This window comes from Eurosta solidaginis, chromosome 2 (genome assembly GCF_040869045.1).
Source record: "Eurosta solidaginis isolate ZX-2024a chromosome 2, ASM4086904v1, whole genome shotgun sequence".
NCBI classification, from domain to species: domain Eukaryota; kingdom Metazoa; phylum Arthropoda; class Insecta; order Diptera; family Tephritidae; genus Eurosta; species Eurosta solidaginis.
Window position 1 is genome coordinate 120,003,735 of NC_090320.1, and position 25,144 is coordinate 120,028,878.

Below are 25,144 nucleotides of genomic sequence, written 5' to 3' on the forward strand. Positions count from 1 at the left end.
ACAAAAACAAAAACAAAAATTATAACATTTTCAAAAATCAAGCATAAAACGACTATCACTTACACAATTGAGTATGTTATACAGACTAACCATATGTGCGAAAATTAAGATTGTTGGAGACAAATAATCATACAAAAATATAAACAATATTTCAAAGCACCGTAAATGTAAACAAAATTTTTGCAAAAACAAAAGTACATGGAGTGGCTAAAAGTACGACATACAAGCATACATATGTATATCATCTGATTTTCCTATTGTTGTGGGAGAGATCTTCCTACCGCGCCTTGTTGTTGCCTTAAAACTAAGTTCCGATACACATGTGCGCAGTGGTCAGTGTCCGCTTTAAAATTCATCCTAGTACTATTAGGGGTGTTCGCTATATGAAGCATTTCCAAAGTAAATCTTTTATTATAATTTCTCTCCTCCTGTAAAATAGTTACATTATCGAAGTCTGGATAATGCCCCGTATGGGCTGACAAGGCCGTCTTATTTTCTGAATAATTGTCTCTTAACTTAATATTAGATCTGTGAGCGGAAATCCTTGTCTTGAGTTTTAATTTTGTTGTCCACACATATACCTTGTCGCATACGTGGGACCCGTCACCATTACACTGAATTCTATAAACAACGTCGGATTTCTCATGCTTTGGTATTTTATCTTTTGTACTGCTGTAGACCTTTCTAAAAGTGTGATTATATGTCGATGCTATTTGGTATCAGAGAAAAGGAGAGAACCCAAATTACTCAGTCTCTGGAGTTGAATCATTCTACTCAATTTTTTCGAAGTGAGGATATGTTAGTAAAAAAAATCCCGGAATGTATCAAAAATACACAAATTTAAAAGTACGAAGAACTGGTAATGAAACAAAGAGAAAAGTTAAATATTAGGGTGATACCTGAATGGTTTCAAAATAAAACATCTTTAGAAATACCAAATGACATTCAGAGGCTTTTATCCTTAGGCCCTAAGTATGCTCTTCCAATCCAAAGTAAGGAGTTTCCTCTTTTCAAACTTATTACAGACGGGGAGAATATTATACATACTTTAGAAGATAAGGAGGAACAGGAAATGGAAAGAAGCAATTTTACAAAGCTCATACACGATCATCTTAATGAGAATACCTTGTCAGCGCGAGATAAATTTATACCAAATTCCCTACATTCCACAAGAAAGTTTCTTAAAAGAAATAAAGATATTTTAATACTTACTGCCGATAAGGGTAATGTAACAGTAGCGATGTGTAAATCTGAATACCACAGAAAAATGCAAACAATAGTTAATAATATTTCAACCTCTAGAGTTTTGAAGCGTGATCCTACTAGCAAACTCCAAGAAAAGAATAACGAGTTAGTCCAAAAAATGTTCAATCTGAATATAATTGATTTAAGGAAAAAGAATCATCTGGTCTGCAACGTATATATGGTTTGCCAAAAATCCATAAAGAAGGGGTACTTCTCCGACCGATTTGCTCGTCCATAAACTCGCCGTCCTACAATTTATGCAAATATGTAGTAAACATACTTAAGAATATAAAAAACACCTCCAAGTATAACGTTAAAGACTCAATTGAGTTTAGGAACAAAATAAAATATACATTTATTCATGATGATGAGACTTTAGTGTCATTTAATGTGGTTTCTTTATATCCGAGCATTCCAGTAGAATTGGCCTTAGAGATAATTTCCTCTAAGTGGAATGATATAAAAGAACATACACGTATACCAAAGGAACTATTTATAACAATTATCAAGTTTTGCATTAAAGAGAACCGATATTGCAAATACAATGATAAAATATATGAACAGCGTTCAGGGATACCCATGGAATCGCCAGCAGCACCTGTCGTAGCGGATATAGTAATGGAGGAACTATTATCCAAATTCGTAATGGAATCCATCAACAAACCCCGCTTACTAACTAAGTACGTGGATGACTTGTTTGCGGTTGTTAAAACAGGGGAGGTGGAAAATATGCTTAAGCATCTTAATAGCTGCAACAAATCAATAAAATGCACAATAGAATTAGAAAAGGATGGAAAAATACCATTCTTGGATACACTTGTTATAAGGAAGAATAACAAGCTGCTTATTGACTGGTATAAAAAGCCAGCCGCATCAGGTAGACTCATAAACTTTAACTCAAAACACGAAAATAGAACTATTATAAATACGGTGAGTAACTTCTCTCAATAAGTGACATGATTTTTCACAAGAAGAATATCGAAATTATCAAAGAAACTCTGAGAAATAATGAATTCCCCATAAAGATAACACTGGACCACGAATTTCAACTTTTTCTCTTTACCAGAAACGCCATTATGAAATTCATATGTAAAATCACCCCCTGATTTCGAAAATTGCGTTCATTTTTGATTCTATGGTACCGTTTTTGAGATATTTGCAATTTACCGTTATTCGAAAAAACCAAAAAGATGCCTCCCTTTAATTACGTATATTTCACGAATGGGTAAAGCAATTGCAAAAACGTTTAAAGAATCGGAAAGACGATAAAATTTGATATAAACACATCATACATTATTTTTTGCTCAACGAGATATTTTTCGAGATATTAGCTTATCATTTCATATTTTTGTTTTTTTATGAAAAAGTATGAAAAAATTACTTTTTGCGAGGGCAGCATTCCAAAACCACAACTTTTTATCCAGATATTTTTTCCTTACGTAAAGCTCTGTTTAATTAGAAAAAAGATAAGCTATTATGGAAGAAAATCGATGCAAAACTGCGTAAGTTATAAGCGATCAAATAAAAATACCCAGGTTGCGCAATTTCAATGTATACCTCAAAACGTATGTATGGTATAAAGAAGAGTGAAATATCTAGCTATGCTCTGTTTCTATTTAGTTAAAAGTTCAATTTATGAACGAAATTACCCATATTTTTAACTTTTTTTAAAATTTATTTATGTTTATACTATATCCTAACAATCTTTATTTGATTTTACTATGTAGTCGAAATAATTATGTGTTCTACTTTGACGTTTATTCAGTTTCGAATCGGTTTCTCTTATGAGAAACCAGCAGTAATCACCCATAATTGCGACGTCCCAGAATCCTTGATATCGATTCTCAATTAATTTCATTTGCTGATTAAACCTTTCGCCATGTTCGTCACTTTCGTCGCCAAGATTTGCCGGAAAAAAGCTCAAATGTGAGTGCAGAAAGCGAATTTTTAAGGACATATTTACGCCTGGAAAGAAAATATTAGTTAGGTAAACAAGTTATAGAATTTTGGGAAACTAATTTTAATAAGCCTTTAAGCCATTTACGCATAATTATTGATTAAGTCGTTCACTATCTGCTCGTAGTTAGGGCTTTTGTGTCTACCGAGAAAACAAGCAACGACCTTTTCAAAGGTTTCCCACGCTGCTGCCTCAACTGATGAGAGTAGTCTTTTGAATTGATTATTGTTGATCAACTTTTTTATTTGTGTTTCAACAAAAATACCTTCCTTTATCTTGGCTTGAGAAATATCTGGAAAAATTGTTTTCAAATAGTCGAATGCTCCGCCTTCTTTGTCCAAAGCCTTAACAAAGTTTTTAATGAGACCGAGCTTGATGTGTAAGGGTGGAAGTATGATTTTCTCTTTCTTGACAAGAGGGGTGTATTTGATGTTATCCACACCAACGGTAAACTCGACTCTTTCCGGCCAATCCTTTCTGACGTAGTGGTCCTTACGAGCTCGGCTATTCCACTTGCAAAGAAAGCAGCAGTGCTTGGTGTAGCCACTTTGTAGACCGCATAGCATTGCAACGACTTTGAGATCAGAACATATTTTCCAATCATGCTCTTCACATTTGATGAATTTGCGTAGGTTTTGCATTTCCTCGTAGGTTTCCTTTGTATTTACTGCATGTACGGTCGGGATAGAAGGCTGTTTGTTACCAATATGCAATAATACAGCCTTCAAACTCAGTTTATTGCTGTCTATGAACAATCGCCAGTCTTTTGAATCATATGTTTGACCAAACTCTTTGAATAAACCAGGAATGTCGTTGCAGTAGCATATACTATCTTTCTTGGTAAGGTGTTTGGAAAATGGTTCGTGACGAGTTCTACAATATATCACCTTAACATCGGATGACACAAATTTAAATTGTTGCATACGAGAAGTGTGGATCTCGGCCTTTTCCTTGGATAGTTCCAAATCTCTTATCCAATCATTTTTTATTTATTTATTTCAATATTAATCTAGAAAATATAAAAAATTTTCACACAGATTACAAGAAGAAAAAGCATCTAAAAAAATAACAACCATTATTATTTTAACTTAAAAACTAATTAGCTAAGAAAAAGTGCATTTAATCTTTGTTTAAATACTTCCTTCGTAGAGGAAAAATCAAGATTTCCAGGGTTCATAAGCGAATTAAATTCTTTCAAAGCTCTAAAAATCGGAGCATTAGTTGCGTAATTAGTTCTAACAAAGTCCAACCAGAAAATATCGTGATTCCGTAAACTCCTCTGCGGGTTATTAAAACGTATTCTCTCAAGCAAGAAGGGACAGTCAATTAATCCACTTATTAAGTCGAACACAAAAGTGAGGGACAGAATGGACCGTCTAGTATCTAAGGACTTTAAGCTAATAAGCAAACAACGACTCCTATAAGGGGGAATCGGGTCTCTGAAGTTTAATGACCGCAACGCAAAGTGGACAAACACTTTTTGAACTCGCTCAAGCCTCTTAATATGACAAACATAGTATGTTCTCCAGATAAAAACAGCGTATTCTAATTTGGAACGTACAAGCGAGGTGTACAGCAATTTTAAAGTGTAGGGATCAGAAAAGTCAGAGCCAAAACGTCTAATGAATGCAAGTGTTGAATATGCCTTTGCAATTACGTAGCTCAAATGTCTGTGAAACAGAAATTTGGAATCGAATACAACACCTAGATCGATAATTTCGCTTAAAGTGGATAGTGGAAGCCCATCAATATTGTAAGATGTAGGCAGAAGACAGCGAGACTTAGAGTAGGAGACATGTGAACATTTTTTAATATTTAAATTTAGTTTATTTCGTTTACACCAAATCGCGACATTATCTAAATCAGATTGGAGATTCGACACGTCCTCCTTACTTGTAATTGACGAATACAACTTTAAATCATCAGCATATAAAAGAAAATTAGGGCACTTGAAACAACTGGATATATCATTTATGAAGATAATGAAAAGGAGTGGACCCAATATGCTACCCTGAGGAACCCCAGACGTCGCAATGAACGAATCCGATGAGAACCCATCAACAACGACCTTAAAGTTACTACACGAGAGATAGGATTCAAACCAATTTAAAAGGGTGGAGTGAAATCCTAGAGCTCTAAGTTTCAATATTAAAATTTTGTGACTTACTTTGTCAAAAGCTTTTGAAAAGTCTGTGTATACAGTATCAACTTGAAGTCGGTTTTGAAACGCTGAGATACAATATTCCGAAAACACTGCCAGATTTGTGACCGTTGAACGACCTTTTACGAAACCATGCTGTTCAATGGAGATAAACCTATTTACTGCAAAATAAATCTTATTTTTTACAATAGTCTCAAATAATTTTGATACGGAGGATATCTTAGCGATTGGTCTATAATTGGCAATATTATTCTTGTTGCCACTTTTAAATACTGGATTAATAGAGCCTACCTTCCAGGCATCAATGAACTGACCCCGCTCTAGTGATTTATTGAACAGAAGCAGCAGAGGGGCAGCGAATGCAGAACAACTTTTAAAAAGATATGATGACAACCCATCAACATCAGTATTTGTAGATGTATTCAGCTGTCGGATCCCTTCTTCAACATCATCAAGCGTTAAAGTTAATGATCCAAGATTTACTGGGGAACCAATGTTCGCGAAACACTCCGCATTCACGTCAGTGTCAGCTTCGAAATTAGACTTAAAGAACTGGGCAAAGAGATTAGCAGCCTCAGCAGTAGACTGGACTTGAGCATCATTGAGATAAACCACAGACGGAATACTTGAGCAAGATTTTCTGGAGTTGACATACCTCCAAAATGAGCTAGAACTATATTTTATATGCGATTCAAACTTACCAATATAACTACGCTTAAGATCCTTGTTCAAAAAATTAAATTGCTTTTAATAACGTAAATATATCTCTTTATGAGTCACAGAATTTGACAGCTTGAACTTCTCGAAATATTTATTTCTCAAATTTTTAAGTTTTAACAGCTCTTTGGTGTGCCAAGGAACTTTGTATCTGTATTTTTTAAGAACAGGGATATGTGCTTTGCAAATTTCCTTAATCTTATGCTTTAAAATTTCATAACAGTTGGAGACTTCAACATGGGAAAATAATATAATCCAGTCAATGGAATCAACTGCAAAATTTACCATATAAGCATCCATATTTCTAAAGCGATAACTGATAGATTCATCAACGGCGCAAATAGAACTAAACTCATAGAATTCTATCTTTAGAATTAACGGTACATGGTGAATACCAGGAGTGGAAAGAGGATCAAGGCACTCAGAAATTGCATTATTTACGTTATCATTAACAAAAATTAAGTCTAAGATACGAGATAGCTGATTAGAAAAGCTATCTATTTGAGTAAGACCGCAACTCATTAGATCATCTATCAAATAAATTTCGGATATGCTGTTGACTTTATTAGCAAAAAGCTGATTACAATCATCAATATAGGACCAATCAATATTTCCCAGATTGAAGTCACCAAGAACACAAATACAGTAATGATCATGAAGATTAAATGCAATGTCCCGAATATTATCTACATGTGCTCTATAAAGCACATCATCACTAGAAGGAGGTATGTACGAAGCACAAATAGTGATATTTGAAACGCCTTTGACTGACACACATAGCTGATCCAAAGTGTATCATTATTGTCTAACATAACCAGTGAGGAGCGGTATTTTCTTTTGACTGCGAATAAAACACCTCCACCTCTACTATGACCAGTTTTAGTATAATCACGGTCCTTCCGAAACACATTGTAGAGATTAGTATCAAAATATTCACTGTCGTAAAAGCTCTCGTTTAGCCAAGTTTCAACGAGTACGAAAATATCATAATCTAGGTTTGAGCTCAATGCGAATAGCAGCCTAGACTTAGTTCTCAACCCCGAAACGTTTTGAAAATATATTTTCAACTTCTTGGGACCAGTTACATTAACGGGATTAGTTATCGCTGCTGGAGCGATGCACCTTCTTGTTGAAAAAAACGGAATGGACGAATTTTCACAAATTCAGGCCATATAGCTGGATCAAGCACCTTGTCAACGGAACATTCAGAAACACCCAGTTTGAAGTTAACTTTACTAACTTTGTCAAGGGAAATATCTTTCTTCACCAGAGTATGACAGATTAATAAATTAGTCTCAATTTTAGCACGACTTGAGACATAGGCCAAGATATCAGCTTCCTTAACACTTGGCGTGAATGACGATATATGCAGATATTTAAAAACGGGAACAACTTTTAATTCATTATTATTTGAATTACCCACAACAATGGGCTTATTTCGCTTTCTGCGATTATTTTTCGCAACGATTTCCCACTGGGGTACTTGGCGCTCAGAAGATTGATTAAACCCAGCATCGCGAGGCGCAGCGACCGCGGCAAAGCTAGGGATAGTAGCTTCACTTGATTTGCCTTTTGCATTTTTGTTTGCATGTATGCGAGGCGTAGGCGTAGTCGTAGCAGAGCCTTCCAACGCAGCATTGGATATAGCTGCAGGTACAGCATTTGCAGAGGGAGAAGGCAAACCAGCATTATGACTTGTTCTGTTGTTGTTTTTGTTTAAATTTAATTCCAATTCTCTTAATTGCACATTCTTTGTTGTGCTTGAATTGGTTGGTTTGACACTCACAGCTTTCTCAGTAGCAGAATCATTGATTATGGGCTGTATTAACAATTTACCCACAATGTTACTTAGATTTTTAATTTAAGAAGTTATTGCTGAGAGAACAGAGTCTTTATTCTCCAACTTAGAGCGCAGAACACAAATTTCAGCAGTAAGATCATCCGATTTCTGCATTAAACATTTATTTTCGTCATGAAGTGCATTGACACTCGACAGAATGCGAGCATTTTCGCGTCTCACTTCAGCAAGTTCATCGGCTAGCAGTGCTAATTGATGATTGTTTTTGTTTGCACTAACACTTTCATCACAATTATTATTAACAGATGGTAGAACAGACAGAGGTTGTTGGTGCATAGATAAGCGCCTCTCAGCAGAGCAAGCTTTACAAAAAAAAGGTTTGTCAGAAGCCAGCAAAAAGTCCAGGTCACTCTGCAACAAACCAACACACTCAAGGTGAAAAATCTCTTTACACAGACTGCACTGCACCGTCGGCTTCCCACGATTCACCTTATGTCCGCAACTGCACGGCATGTCAGCCTGTTAGCTACACTTTTTGGTAATTTAACTTCAATGCACGGTATTCGGAATATTTAAAGATATATTGATTTATTCGTATTGAAATACCAGCCTTATTGTTTTATCATGGTAACGATTATCCAAAAGACAAATGTGCATTAACACGATTTAAACACTACAAACTCATTAAGTTAGATAAATATACGGAGCAAATTGAGAACACGTCCGAACAAGGCGGCGTCAATTTTTTGTTTGTGCTTGTGACAGAACGTTTCTCTCGTTTCCCATGCGAAATTCAGTACAACTTGATTCCCCGCACTCAGATATTACTGTTGACAATGGAACTGGATCCGCAATTGCCGTTGAATGTAGTACTGGTAATGTCACTGTAGGTACGCTGGCATAGGTTACTCTTCTTGATCTTCCAACGCCAAGTACTTTTGTTTGACAAATATAACACTCTATTGAATGGCAAGTAGGTTCTCTCCATATCATTGCTGTATCAAATTTTATTTGTTGTCCTGATTCCGACTGAATCAGTTCTACTCGACACGATGTACACAAAGTGTTCGGTGTCCATGGTTTTTCAGCATTTTTAGGCTCAATGCCAAAATACTTGGAGTATAAAATTTTCATATGATCTGAGAACACTCGTCGTCGCCTTATGATAGTATATTGGCCACACATGAAACAGAACATATCTGGATCGTTATTACACACAAATTCTCGCGTCCTTTTACTCATTTTATTTTTTTTAATAAACCACGGTTTTGAAATTTGACTTATGAACTGAACTATCTCCGGCGAGCCTTGCAGATGTTTTGAGGTTTCAAGGCGCATTAACTCATATTTATACTCGGAACAAAAATAAAATTGAAAAAATCAAATCTTACCTAGACAGAAAGGTTCCTTTTTATACGAAGCTGGGAAAAGTAAAATACTGCCTGCTTTAGATGTAGGCTTTAAAAATTTTCTGTGTCTTATAATTTTGAAAATATACTTGCATACTTACCCATAAGTGACGGAAATACATGTTTATAACTACATGCCTACAGCAGGTTTCGAATCCAACCACTTTTCTTTTCGATGCAACCACTCTACCTACTATAAAACAATTCGAGTATTAAAAGTACTATTTGATTTATTTAAAGAAAAAGTATTATCATTGTTATGGTGTTATTCGTTTATCAGGATAATATCCCATTTGCACTTTATACCTTTAATATATGTATGTATACATACATTGAAGTTGCGCAACCTGGGTATTTTTATTTGATCGCTTATAACTTACGTAGTTTTGTATCGATTTTCTTCGATGATAGCTTATCTTTTTTCTAATTAAACAGAGCTTTACGTAAAGAAAAAATATCTGTATAAAAAGTTGTCGTTTTGGAGTGCTGCCCTCGCAAAAAGTAATTTTTTCATACTTTTTCATAAAAAAACAAAAATATGAAATGATAAGCTAATATCTCGAAAAATATCTCGTTGAGCAAAAAATAATGTATGATGTGTTTATATCAAATTTTATCGTCTTTCCGATTCTTTAAACGTTTTTGCAATTGCTTTACCCATTCGTGAAATATACGTAATTAAAGGGAGGCATCTTTTTGGTTTTTTCGAATAACGGTAAATTGCAAATATCTCAAAAACGGTACCATAGAATCAAAAATGAACGCAATTTTCGAAATCAGGGGGTGATTTTACATATGAATTTCATAATGGCGTTTCTGGTAAAGAGAAAAAGTTGAAATTCGTGGTCCAGTGTTATCTTTATGGGGAATTCATTATTTCTCAGAGTTTCTTTGATAATTTCGATATTCTTCTTGTGAAAAATCATGTCACTTATTGAGAGAAGTTACTCACCGTATTTATAATAGTTCTATTTTCGTGTTTTGAGTTAAAGTTTATGAGTCTACCTGATGCGGCTGGCTTTTTATACCAGTCAATAAGCAGCTTGTTATTCTTCCTTATAACAAGTGTATCCAAGAATGGTATTTTTCCATCCTTTTCTAATTCTATTGTGCATTTTATTGATTTGTTGCAGCTATTAAGATGCTTAAGCATATTTTCCACCTCCCCTGTTTTAACAACCGCAAACAAGTCATCCACGTACTTAGTTAGTAAGCGGGGTTTGTTGATGGATTCCATTACGAATTTGGATAATAGTTCCTCCATTACTATATCCGCTACGACAGGTGCTGCTGGCGATTCCATGGGTATCCCTGAACGCTGTTCATATATTTTATCATTGTATTTGCAATATCGGTTCTCTTTAATGCAAAACTTGATAATTGTTATAAATAGTTCCTTTGGTATACGTGTATGTTCTTTTATATCATTCCACTTAGAGGAAATTATCTCTAAGGCCAATTCTACTGGAATGCTCGGATATAAAGAAACCACATTAAATGACACTAAAGTCTCATCATCATGAATAAATGTATATTTTATTTTGTTCCTAAACTCAATTGAGTCTTTAACGTTATACTTGGAGGTGTTTTTTATATTCTTAAGTATGTTTACTACATATTTGCATAAATTGTAGGACGGCGAGTTTATGGACGAGCAAATCGGTCGGAGAAGTACCCCTTCTTTATGGATTTTTGGCAAACCATATATACGTTGCAGACCAGATGATTCTTTTTCCTTAAATCAATTATATTCAGATTGAACATTTTTTGGACTAACTCGTTATTCTTTTCTTGGAGTTTGCTAGTAGGATCACGCTTCAAAACTCTAGAGGTTGAAATATTATTAACTATTGTTTGCATTTTTCTGTGGTATTCAGATTTACACATCGCTACTGTTACATTACCCTTATCGGCAGTAAGTATTAAAATATCTTTATTTCTTTTAAGAAACTTTCTTGTGGAATGTAGGGAATTTGGTATAAATTTATCTCGCGCTGACAAGGTATTCTCATTAAGATGATCGTGTATGAGCTTTGTAAAATTGCTTCTTTCCATTTCCTGTTCCTCCTTATCTTCTAAAGTATGTATAATATTCTCCCCGTCTGTAATAAGTTGGAAAAGAGGAAACTCCTTACTTTGGATTGGAAGAGCATACTTAGGGCCTAAGGATAAAAGCCTCTGAATGTCATTTGGTATTTCTAAAGATGTTTTATTTTGAAACCATTCAGGTATCACCCTAATATTTAACTTTTCTCTTTGTTTCATTACCAGTTCTTCGTACTTTTAAATTTGTGTATTTTTGATACATTCCGGGATTTTTTTTACTAACATATCCTCACTTCGAAAAAATTGAGTAGAATGATTCAACTCCAGAGACTGAGTAATTTGGGTTCTCTCCTTTTCTCTGATACCAAATAGCATCGACATATAATCACACTTTTAGAAAGGTCTACAGCAGTACAAAAGATAAAATACCAAAGCATGAGAAATCCGACGTTGTTTATAGAATTCAGTGTAATGGTGACGGGTCCCACGTATGCGACAAGGTATATGTGTGGACAACAAAATTAAAACTCAAGACAAGGATTTCCGCTCACAGATCTAATATTAAGTTAAGAGACAATTATTCAGAAAATAAGACGGCCTTGTCAGCCCATTGTAAAGATACGGGGCATTATCCAGACTTCGATAATGTAACTATTTTACAGGAGGAGAGAAATTATAATAAAAGATTTACTTTGGAAATGCTTCATATAGCGAACACCCCTAATAGTACTAGGATGAATTTTAAAGCGGACACTGACCACTGCGCACATGTGTATCGGAACTTAGTTTTAAGGCAACAACAAGGCGCGGTAGGAAGATCTCTCCCACAACAATAGGAAAATCAGATGATATACATATGTATGCTTGTATGTCGTACTTTTAGCCACTCCATGTACTTTTGTTTTTGCAAAAATTTTGTTTACATTTACGGTGCTTTGAAATATTGTTTATATTTTTGTATGATTATTTGTCTCCAACAATCTTAATTTTCGCACATATGGTTAGTCTGTATAACATACTCAATTGTGTAAGTGATAGTCGTTTTATGCTTGATTTTTGAAAATGTTATAATTTTTGTTTTTGTTTTTGTTTTGTTTCTCAGTCCTGATGATGACTTCAGACTGAAGTCGAAATATCGAATATAAAATAAAAATACAAATATAAAATATTTATACTGCGTTTTTATTTGGATAAGGCCTCGTGCTCAAAAAAAAAAGTTTAATAAATTTTAAAGATTAAAGGCCAATAATATTTTTTTAAAACATTTTCAAAAAATTAATAACGAACAATGAATTCAAAGAAAATAACGTAAGGCGAACATGTTTTCAAATTGTCCAGAAGTTGTTAAAAAAGCAAATTACCCAAAAAAGTGCCCATTTTTTAAAGAATTTTATATTGCGATTGGCTGAAAGAATAAGCTAAATCAGTGATGCAAAATCCTTTAGTAGGTTCTAGGGGCATACACTCCTCATACTTATGTTGAGGATATACATACTGTTACGAATATTAGCAAAACTAAGGGGTGCTGCTATCTCTAAGCCGATGCTAAACAGTGATATCATGCACATCCATAGATCAATCATTATGTATCTATGTATCTACATAAACGAAACAATAATTGCGTCTACACATATGTACCGTGTACGTATACGAGCAGCGGAGAATCAATGCACAAACACATGCATATATCTTATGTGAATTTCTCACAAGAGAGGGCAATAATGTGTGCAAGTATTACTCAAATGAAAAGTTATAAACGTAGTTGTGGCTGGCGATTTTGTAGCTGATAACTAACTAGTAAGTTCTGGAATGGAAAAGCCTAAAAGTATGCAATGAGAAATCAAAAAGTATAAAAGGCGCGACAGTAGAGGCGAGAAATCAGTTTCATTTGAGCTATCAATCAGTTTGGTTATTAAGCAAGCTATTCGTTGCAAAGTATAAGTGTTATTGTGAAGTACTTTAATAAAGGCCATTTTTCCATTATTCAATATTAGAGTTATTTATTCAACAGTTTAGTGATCCGAACTTAGCAGAGGGTTGCAAATAAGAGGATTTGCAAGTAAATTCGTTACAATATTAACAGTTTTGATTGGTATTCTTAGAGCGACAGTAATAATTGTTAATTTAACTTTTATGTCAATACGACATACCCGGGTATGTTTTTCATATTTCAAATACGTATGAAAACTTTTCTAATAACTATGGAAAATTGAAACTTCTTGGATTCCTGCAAGTATTCAATAGCTATAATTAAAAAATAATAATTATTATTTGTACTATTTTTATGGGCATGGCAGGCGTTGTAAAATTTAATATTGACACAAAGGTTAACAAAACTATGGGTAAAGTATAATGAAACAACTTTTTTTGTTTATTTGACTACTAAAACGGTCAATTACGAATCAACGATTTGTCCGCAGTTGATTCAACATTTTGTTGCGATGGATAAAAAATGACAGAAATATCCGTTGAAATGCGGGTCAAATTTCGGTTGATTTTATCAGTCTTTTTCTTTCAGTGCATACATGAACATTCTGCAAATTTTCAGCAATTAATATCAAGGAAAAAAATTGGTACTATGGAAACTATTAAATTCCTCCTCCTTGGTACGTTTATGCGTGAAATATTTAAAATATATTGGGATTGACAAATAATAAGCAGTGTAATTCTAAAATCGGCGAAGTTAACGATGCAGACTATCAATGCTTAGCATTGCGGGAGCCCTGAAACAACCCCGACGGCTGCACTGTATGTCATTCTGCACATTCCACCTGTAGACCTGGTAGCAAAGAACATAACGTTAACAACTGCAACCAGGCTCGGTGCCTCGGGACAGCTTGAGCGCCGACCATACGGCCATAGTATAGCGTCATCAATCACAAGACGAACATACTACCCTATTCCCTATCTGTGCTTCGAGGGAGATCTTAAGGCCACAATAGAGCTGGACGGTTGGCGGAAGGGTGCTCAAATGGCGGACGAGGCGATACATGTGTACACAGATGGTTCCAAAGTAGTGGAAGGAGTAAGGTCTGCGGTATGCTGTGCTGATCCGGAAATAAACAGATCCTACAGGCTGGCGGATTACTGTAGCGTTATTCAGGCGGAAATATTAGCCGTAACCAATGCAATAGAAACACTGGAAGAGAATAGCTTAAGCTGCAACCGTGTTAACATTTATATCGACAGTTAAGCACCAATTAAGGCAATAATCTAGCATAGAACAGCAACTAAGTGCGTGTTAGATTGCAAGCAGTCTCTGGAGAAAATCGGGACAGGGAGGAGCATATATCTATATTGGGTCCCAGCGTATATGGGAATGAAAAAGCGGATGAAATAGCTAAAAAGGGCGCATCCCTTGAAGCTTGCTCCGTATAAGTCCCAATTAGACTGGGCGAGATTAAGCTAAGGCGAGACGCGCACATGATCCACCAAGCGGGAAAGGCGTGGGTTCAAGCGACGGGCTGTAAAGTGTCGAAGATTATGTGTAGGTCTTACAACCTTAGACTAACAAAGTTGCTTCTATCATTAAAAAGAGAGGACTATAGACTTATGACGGGTATTTTGACTGGACACTGCCTTCAGGCGTTACATGGGCTTGGTCAGTGATAGCAGATGAAGGAAGTACGGGTTGGAGGAGGAAACGATCGGGCATGTTCTGTGCACGTGCCCTGCGCTTGCCAGGATAAGACTCCAGCTATTAGGAGTGATACAGATGTCATATCTAGAAGCAGCAAGTTGCTTAAGTCCTAGGAAGCCTCTAGTATTTGCCAAGAGGGTGGGGTTATTTTATAACATAGGTCTTGGTCTATGATAGGGTTTTTCAGTTTGGTCTTTAAAACAAAATTTCTGGTAACACTACGGACTCATTCAGTCTATGTGAGGTCCTCATGGACCGGCCAGTTCAACCTAACCTAACCTAAGCAAAATATGTGAAATAAACACTCAAACAATCTTTCTCAGAAGATAAACATTGGAGGGATTTTTTGCAATAGGCAAAGACATTTTTTCCTGAACTTACATGGGCTCATTCCATTTCAAGACACCCGGACCGCGCAGTACAAGATTTTTGATTTCGATGAAATTTTAATATGTTGTTCTTTGGTCAAAATAATGAAACACGTGCTTTTTTTTTGCCTGAAAAAAAATTTTTTTCGGATTTATCGGAAATTGAATTCCATAAAATGCAATCTATATTTTATTCACCTATTTTTTCAACTGTCAATAACTTTGCCAAAAATTAACCGATTCTCATGATTTTTTCTTTGTAATGTTCCTTATTATATTTAGGTAGGTAGGTAAGTGAAATGGATGCGACCCTGGTCGCCCAAGTAGCTATTTAAATCCGTTTTGATGCCATATAACTCGTCTAAAACCTACGGAATGTTACGGTCAATGTGTTACAACCAGCCAGAGTTGTTGATAAAATTAAGAATATTCCGGAGTGCTATCACAGATAGTTCTCTGAGATCTTCTAGAAACGGGGTTCCAAGGAACCTTAGTCGGGCACTAGCTATATCTGGACATTTACACATAAAGCGTTCTACTGTCTCCTTGGCATTTGGATCTTTGCAGCTTCTGCAGTAGTCGTTATACGGAACGCCTATCTTTTCCGCGGAATTACAGTGATTTTGTAACAGGACATGACAAAGGCTCTTGTGACGGTATTGGAGGTTTAGTGAAATATTTTTCCATATTCTGAAAAATAATAACAAGTGAATGTGTTCTATAATAAATGTGATATTTTAATTAATTTTAAGCATTTGGCATTGATCGCCTTGTATGCTGATATGTATGTATTGCATCAATATATGGCGAAAAAATATTCAAAAATTCATAATTCGAAAACAACGAGCTTTGGCTAATGGATATTTACCCAAGTTGAAATATAAACTGCTCACTCGATATAGAAAAAGTTTAAACAAAAAACAATAACGGTTTTTTTGAAATATTAATTTAAAAAAAAAAGTCATAAATTTTTACTAAACACTAAAAAATAATTTTTTTTAACTATATGCAATTGTTTATAAATTTATATAAAATTAAAAATAATAACGAACATTTAAAAAAAAATCATGAGAATCGGTTGATTTTTGACAAGGTTATTGTACGCTGTAATGCATTGCATCAATAAATGGGGGAAAAAATGTTTAATATTCAAAAATTCATATCTCGAAAACAACAAGTTTTGGCTAATAGGCATTTAGCCAAGTTGAAATATGAACTCTTCACTCAATATAGAAAAGTTTAAGCAAAAAAACGATAACCTTTTTTGAGAAATTAATTTTTGAAAAAAGTCATAAATTTTTACTAAATACTAAACAACATTTGTTTTTAACTATATGCTATTGTTTATAAACTTATATAAAATTAAATATAATGGCGAACATTTCAAAGAAAAAATTATGAGAATCGGTTAGTTTTTGACAAAGTTATTGACAGTTGAAAAAATAGGTGAATAAAATACCGATTGCATTTTATGGAATTCAATTGCCGATAAATCCGATAAAAAATTTTTTTGGGGCAAAAAAAAAAACACGTGTTTCATTATTTTGACCAAAGAAAAACATATTAAAATTTCATCGAAATCAAAAATCATGTCCTACGGGGACCGGGTGTCTTGAAATGGAATGCGTTAACAACTGCAACCAGGCTTTGTGCCTCGGGGCAGCTGGAGCGCCGACCATACGGCCATAGTAGTATAGCGTCATCAATCACAAGACGAACATACTACCTGAGGTGGATGATTGGCGCAAGGGTGTTCAAATGGCGGACGAGGCGATACATGTGTACACAGTTGGTTCTAAAGTAGTGGAAGGAGTAGGGTTAGCGGTATACTGTGCTGATCCGGAAATAAACAGATCCTACAGGCTGCCGGGTTACTGTAGCGTTTTCCAAGCGGAAATATTAGCCGCAACCAAAGCAGTAGAAATCCTGGAAGATAATAGCTTAAACTGCAACCGTGTTATCTTTTATATTGACAGTCAAGCAGCAATTAAGCCAATAATCTCGCACAGCACAGCATTTAAATGCGTGTTAGAGTGTAAGCAGTCTCTAGAGAGAATCGAGACAGGGAAAAGCATACATCTATAGGGGTTTATTTTATTACGCGAGCTCGAAAAAAACGCTCCAACCATGATTCAATTACTAGAGGTTTCTTCTTCAATGACGGCAGAGCTTTGACACTCCCAAATTTAAAAATCTGGACGGGTTGCGTTTACGAATTAAGGAAAACGGGTAATAATTCAATCCCCTTTAGCGAAAATTGTAGTAGAAAGGTACCTTTAGTAGTATATTAGTACTGATAATAAATTTGTAATGCCAACAGATTTTGGAAGAAATAATTCACTTTCTACTGAATATTTCGTGAATTGATAAAGAGCTATGTTGGTTTAGAATTTTATTAAAAAATACACTATATCAAAATTTGTTTCAAAAACTCCCTATATGAGCATAAGTTCAATGCATTTTGACATAAGAGGGAGTTAATGAAAAGCATTCTGAGGCGTTCTTCAATCTAATTCTAATATAGGGCATTTTTGTGACAAATCATGAAATGGGAAGTTTTTGAAAAATATTTTGAGGTAGGACGATATTGAAAAGGCAGCCGACATGGTCTGACAAAAAAAAAAATAAAAGAAAATGGCTTATTGTCTTCGAACTTTATGTTCCGGTCTTGATTTTGACAGAAGAATTCAGCTTTTAGGGAGTATAAACCTTTTTATTCTGAAATTTCGGAAAGCTCCTTTACGTGAAGTATTCATGGAAGTGTTAGGGATAAACCGTTAATTTAAAATATTCGGAACACGTTCGTTTGATACTATCTGACGAGGTCCGAATATACATAATATTCAAAATATAAACCGATTCCCCAAATTCTTAAATGGGGACGAATGTTCCGAACATACGGAATGAATAAGTTAACATGCTCAATGAGTACATTTCGTTATGGCATCTTCATTATTTACTAATGTCATTTTTACGTGAATAGATTTACTAGTCGAGTTTTTGACGTTAAACAATGAATTTTGAATTGGTTTAGATTTCGTATGTTCATAGGTTTACGAAAGTGCACCATTTGGTGTCCGTACTTTTCATAAAACCTATGCTCAGCCACACTAATAGATCATGGCATAGTTAATAAATTCATCATAAAATTAACATAAATGTTCTAAGGAATCATGCAGTTCAGTACTTATCGGGTATTTGTAAACTGATTGCTTCCTATTTCTACTACTAATATTTTTCGAAAAATCGCAAAGAAACGACACAGTTAACGGATATCAATTCGATTTGGGAGCAAAATGGCTGCAATTGTCAAAAAATGTGTCTGTCGAGCAAACCTCTTGTGATTGAATCATGCGCTCCAACTAGCTAAACAATTTTATTATGTTGCTTCACAGCACTGGTGTCAGGTGTCAAAATAAATGTTGTGTTTGTGAAAATTTTAAAAGAAAAACGGAAAAAATGAGTAATCCTGTCGATTCATTGGTAAATATTTGTATTTAATTGTAAATATTAAATAAAGAGTGTTTATTTATTGTCTAGTTTGTTTCCCTTCCCGTTGGCCAGCAAAATGATGTATGCGAAGTGGTGAACGAAATATTGGAGGACGTATATGCTAACTCCAGTTCATCCTCTGAAGATTCGGAAAGCGAAAATGAACAGCATGAGAGGTGTAACAACTTCGAAGGCACGCTTGATGCGATGAGCGGGATGGACTTCAAAGCGCACATGAGATTCAAGCGTGAAACAGTGGTGTATCTTACCAGTAATAACAAAAGCTTTTTTAATTAGTAGATACATTTATAAACTAAAAAAATATTTGATTTCTCTAGCGAGGTATTCCACATCTTCTTTTGTTGCTGACCAGTCTGGTGTTGGAAGATAACGTATCACACCCAAGAAATCCATTTACATGTATATATGGTATATTAGCAACAGCGTGACATTTCGCCAACTAGGGAATTTGTTTGGTGTAGCCACATCAAGCGCGTGGTCCGTTGTCCAACGCGTTTCTCGCTATTTGGTATCTATTAGTGATGAATATATCAAGTGGCCAGAAGGCATTCAGCTACAAAAAAAGACTGAAAAGTTTTACCAAAAACAACGTATCCCTGGTGTTTTTGGAGCTATAGACTGTACGCACATTGGTATTAAAGGCCCGAAGGATCAAAAAGAAATGTACTTCAATCGTAAAAAACCTATAGTATAGTGCTGCAAGCTGTAGTGGATGCCGATAAAAAGTTTATTGATGTAACCTGTGGCGAGCCTGGGTCACTTCATGACTACAGAGTTTTGAAAAATCCAAACTCTTTAACGATGCCGACAGACTACACGAACAAATGTTTGCAGGTTCATATTTTATAATTGGGGACTCGGCTTATCCGACGACGAATTGGTTGGTGTCTCCATATAAAGACTACGGAAATTTGACTCAAAGTCAGCGAAAATTTAACGAAATCCATTCTTCAACGCGAATGGTTGTTGAAAATATGTTTGGACTTTTTAAAGGAGCAAACATATTTACAGACTATTACCAACATCGTTGTCAGTGCGTGTGTTTTGCATAATATTTGCATCACCCATGACGATTTGTGTGACGCTGAAGAAAATGAAATGGACGATGCAGTTTCCTTTGAGATTGAAGAGGAAATAGAGGAGTCGAATTCCAATTCCAACTTAGATAGAAGGGAAAATCTTTTTAATTATTTAAGGCAACACAATTTAATGTAAAATAACCTTTTGACTTGGAAGAATAAATTATTATAAAAATCTGAAGATAACACGTTCATTTTCCTTCGACCAATGCTTGTAAGTATAACGGGATGCCAGAAAATTTCCCTCATTACCAAGGTGCTTTATGCGATTCGATGAGGGACTCGTAAAACTAACGGAAAACGCAGATGGCGTTGGAATTGTCATAAGTGGAAAGTGCCTTCCAACGATTAGCTCTTTGATGGATCGGGATATTCATACCTGGGTATCTAATTTCTGGTTGAAAGCTAACGAGAAGAAGACGGATATGGTCTTGTTTACAAAGAGGTACAAGATCTCAAATTGGACCAGGCCTAAGTTAGGAGGGGTGACCCTACAATAGAAACCTTGCACAAAATATCTAGGAATCATCCTAGACAGTAAGCTGTCATGGACGGTCAACGTGGAGGAGAGCAGTGAGAAAGCCTCAACGGCTTTTTGTGCATGTAAAAGAATGCTGGGGTGTACGTGGGGCTTATCGCCCTCTCTTTCTCATAGCATTTACATTCCAACCAGGCTCGGTGCCTCGGGGCAGCTTGAGCGCCGACCATACGGCCATAGTAGTATAGCGTCATCAACCACAAGACGAACAGACTACCTGGTTCCCTATCTGCGCTTCGAGGGAGATCTTAAGGCCACAATAGAGGTGGACGGTTGGCGCAAGGGTGCTCAAATGGCGGTTCCAAAGTAGTGGAAGGAGAAAGGTCTGTGGCACACTGTGCTGAGATGCGCGTGGCTGTAAAGTGTCGAAGATTATGTGTAGGTCTTACAATCTTAGACTAACTGAGTTGAAATCTTCAATCATTCGATTTTCAGTATATATCGCACCCTAAATTAAAAAGAGTCAGAACTCTAAAACATTTTATATATATTTATTAAAGTTAATCCATTCAATCTGATAATCAGAAAGGATAACAAGTTATTTATTGACTGGTATAAGAAGCCTACAGCGAACAGTGTTTCGTGTAGAACAAGCTTGCTGGACAAAATTATTTTATGAGATTTTCCGTTTCATATGCAGTCATTTATTACAACTACGTCATTTTTTTCAGCCATATGTTCTTTTTTTTATTTTTTTTCCAAAATTTTACTTCATATGCATATTTTCTTATTTCATATACAGTAACTCATGTGAATAAGTGACATAGATCCAACAAAATTTAAAGGACTTAAGAATATTACTTTATTGTACTTAAATTGAATGGTCTACAAATCTCAATACTCTAAAAAATTATAAAAATTCGGAAAAAAAAATTTAATTTTTTTATGAAAATTCGTCGAATTTTTCAAACATTTTTTTAAATATAATTTAGGTTTTGTTATAGATCGTGACAAATTTTCTTATGGGAAATTAGTTAAAATAAATTTGCGAAAGCGAAAATTGTAAGGATTGTCCAAAAAGTACGTACATATTTTGTATTTATTTGAGTATTTATCCTGGCACTACAATTTTTACAAAATTATTTTATAGTACCAGTCAAGAATGTAAAAGTGAATTACAATAATAATAATAACAATGTAAATAATTAAACTAATTATGTGAAAATTACTTATTACAAAAACTTAAAAGTAAAGTATCATACAAAGTAGAAAAGAAAATAGATTTAAATTAAATAAAAACTGATCCAACAAAAAGTTATAGGATAGGTTATCTTTTATAATTATGTTATTATTCGCTATCATCACTTTCATTCGATGAGTCACTTGTGGAGTAGTCATGAGCATCAGCAACACTATTGTGAAAGCTTGAAACAACTGGGGTATTTATTGACTCCTCAACATTATTGGGGGACAGTAAATTTAAGACTTCTGAAGTCAGACTTTTAAATTTTTTCTTAGGTATCTCCCTAAAACTGTTAACTAAGCAACATATTCATAAGTTCCCTATTCGTCGCTTCACGCGACTGCTTTTGTGTGTTAACATCCCCAAATCGTCTCAAATCTTTGTTACGAGCTTCCTGTGCTTCCTCAGAAAGTTGAGGTAAAATTGCTGATTTTATAATATCAGTACTATGCACTAAGATTTTATGAACTGTAACAGGCATATTAAACCATGGATAGTGATCTATGTATAGTTTTTTAGTCTCGACCGCACATTTTTCAAATCTTTGGATATTTATATTGTACCCAGATGCTAATGCGCGAAGGAGATTATCTCGGTTAGGCGTAAAGTCCCGTAACTCATTATTCATATATTTTGAAGTAGCACCACAAATATAACACTTTTGTGCGGAAGAAGTTTCAGTCAAAGCATTGCAAACTTTTCCGTCAATCATTGTTAGAAGCATATTGTGATTTACGGAAACTTCGTATTCTTCGAGCATGTACTTTGTTGGCAACAACGCATTTATCTCCTCTAAAACTTTTTTCGTTTCAAAAACAATAAAATCTTTTGTTTCTTTAGAAAAAATAAATTTAATTGGACGACAATACATGGTAGAAGAAGGTCGAGGATTCTGCCAAACAATGTTACCTTTTTCATCCTGTAATTTAAAACGAACGAAAGAAAATATAAACAAAAACTCATCAGTGTCAGAACTGCATGTAAACTTTTGCTTATATGTGCTATGGCCAGAGCTTCCATCGCAACCCCACTTGCTGATTAAAGTATACGTCAAATTTGTAGGTAATAAACTAACAAAAACTTCTTGATTTGCTAAAACTAAACGTTCAACAGTTTTATCGGACTGGACTTTAATTTCCGCACGTGTTTCACCCACATCAATTTCATTTGGATAGCAATCTGCCTTAGCTTTTCTTAGACTATAAAATGATGGATAAACCTTATGGCCTGCCTTCATGCTCCACTTCCGAGTCTTTTTGTACCCATGAGTCGTTGATTTGCTATCTACGTAGTATGCTAAAGCTTCTACATTGCTCAAGCATCTTGCATCTGGCTCACATGTCATCTTTTTGCCAGATATTTGAGTAGTTTCCTGTGATTTTTTATAATGTTAGCAACATTTCTGTTGCCGGACATACGCGTTGATACTTCTGCCGCATAAAGTAACTCACCAGGATCTATATTGCAAGAGGTCATCCACTCGACGCCGTTTGGTTTTTTCACTGCAGCTAACAAAAAGTCCTTCTTTCGTCTTCCGGGGCCGGGGTTACCTGAAGAAGTGGTTGGTTGGTCTGATGGCAACTTTGAATCCACCGTTATTGTAAATGTGAAATCTGGACCCGAAAGCCACTCCGAGTTTTTATTCAAAAATTGCTCCTTATGTCTTCCAGAAGTGTTCCACTTTTGATCCTGCTTCGACGAATATGCCGATATTTGTAAGCTTAAACTTTTTATCGAATACTCGGCTGCTTCGCTTAAATCGTACTTAAGTACAAGAAAACTCAATAATTCTTTATATCTGGTTTCCTTCGAATATTGAACCCAAATGTCAAAAAACTCCGTTCTTGGTACGGTTATAACTAAACTGTTTTGTGTTGTTGATTTTCCGACAGGGTGAATAGTTGATGATTGTTGTGCTGCCATCTTAAGTGTCGTTGATCGTTCTGATTTGTTATCAGTTGTGCAGTATTTATATTACATTCAGGTATTGGCATAGATGCTACCAAATGGGGTTGTTTTGTGTAGAGTTCCTGTGTGGTTATACCTGCATTAGGATTGCTTTTTATGTACCTGTTTTTATGCCTTGGTGACTGGTGCGGTAGGTTGTGGCAGGTTGAAGTCAGTGATCTTCGCCTTTTTGCTTTTGGTGTGCTCTTGTTGACCTTGCGCGTTTATTTTTGTGTATTTTATGGTTACGTGTTTGTTCCCTGTACCTGGGAATTGGTTTTGCCGTTTGTAGATCAGCTTTAAAGGTTCAAATATCTCGTCGGAGCTTGTACGTACATACATCCTATTTTATATGTAGGGATAACAAAAAAAAAAATTAAAAATAGATGTGCAAAGAATTTGCAATGGTTTTTTCTTTCTACTATTAGAGAATACTTCCGACTATAACATATGTAAAATTTAGCCCGGATGTATGTAACTTTTTTGTCCCTAAAGTTAAAAATATAGAGAAAAAATACCTTTTCTTCTTAATAACGGAATGTTAAATATATTTAAAATACTCTAAGTGCGAAAGAATTACTATTAAAAAATTAGCTTACCTTCGAGCTTAGAATCCATCAAAAAAGTTATATAAAAGTGTTCACTTAAAAGAAATATGAAGCTTAATATTCAACAAGAATTTTGCAAATTAATCAATGCATTTTACGGGCACTCCTGCCTTCTTACTTCAATTACTCAATATATATGAGCAAAAATATCAAAAAAAAAGCAAAAACCCCGTTATTTTGTTTGTTTTCTTTCATATCTCATTACACTTTTCTTGGAATAAGAACTTTGTTTTTGTCCAGCTAGCTTGTTCTACACGAAACACTGTGCAGCGTCCGGAAGGCTAATTACCTACAACTCGAAGCACGAAAAAAGAACCTTTTTGAACACCGCGAAGAATTTGTTATCGAAAGTACTTAAAATAAGCGATAAAACATATCACGAGAAAAACATTGCTATCATCAAGGCAACCCTGGAACAAAATGAATTTCCTAGAGAGCTAGTTAACAATCTAATCCGAATAGAAATGCAAAAATATACAAATCTGTCACATATATTCCAGGAATAGCAGAGAGGATAAAAAGATCTAATTTATACGACCGGGAAAAGTATCAAATCTCTTTCTCATATAGCAACACACTGAGACAAATTTACAGCAATACGAAAGACCGAATCCCGAAATATGAGAGATCCGACATAATCTACCAAATTCCATGCAATGGCGACGGGTCCAACGTATGCAAAAAGGTATATGTTGGGACAACTAAACAAAAATTAAAGACAAGGATTTCCGGACCAGGTCTAACATCAAGTTAAGGAACAATGTCTCGGACAATAAGACGGCCTTGTCATCCCATTGCAATGATACTGGACATTTCCCTGATTTTGAAAATGTCGTCATTCTGGACAAGGAAAAATTTTATAAGAAGCGATTTATTTTAGAAATGCTACATATTATGAACACCCCTAATGAGAAGCGAATGAATTATAAATCTGA

The 25,144-nt window shown here is 35.1% G+C and overlaps 1 protein-coding gene and 1 pseudogene across 1 annotated transcript in view; both read left to right on the plus strand.

Moving 5' to 3' along the window:
• The window catches only part of STUB1 (STIP1 homology and U-box containing protein 1), a 402,469-nt gene that overhangs the window by 354,697 nt on the left and 22,628 nt on the right, over window positions 1–25,144 (plus strand). The gene's annotated exons all lie outside the window — the stretch shown is intronic.
• On the plus strand, window positions 18,801–20,699 carry LOC137239485 (putative nuclease HARBI1; annotated as a pseudogene).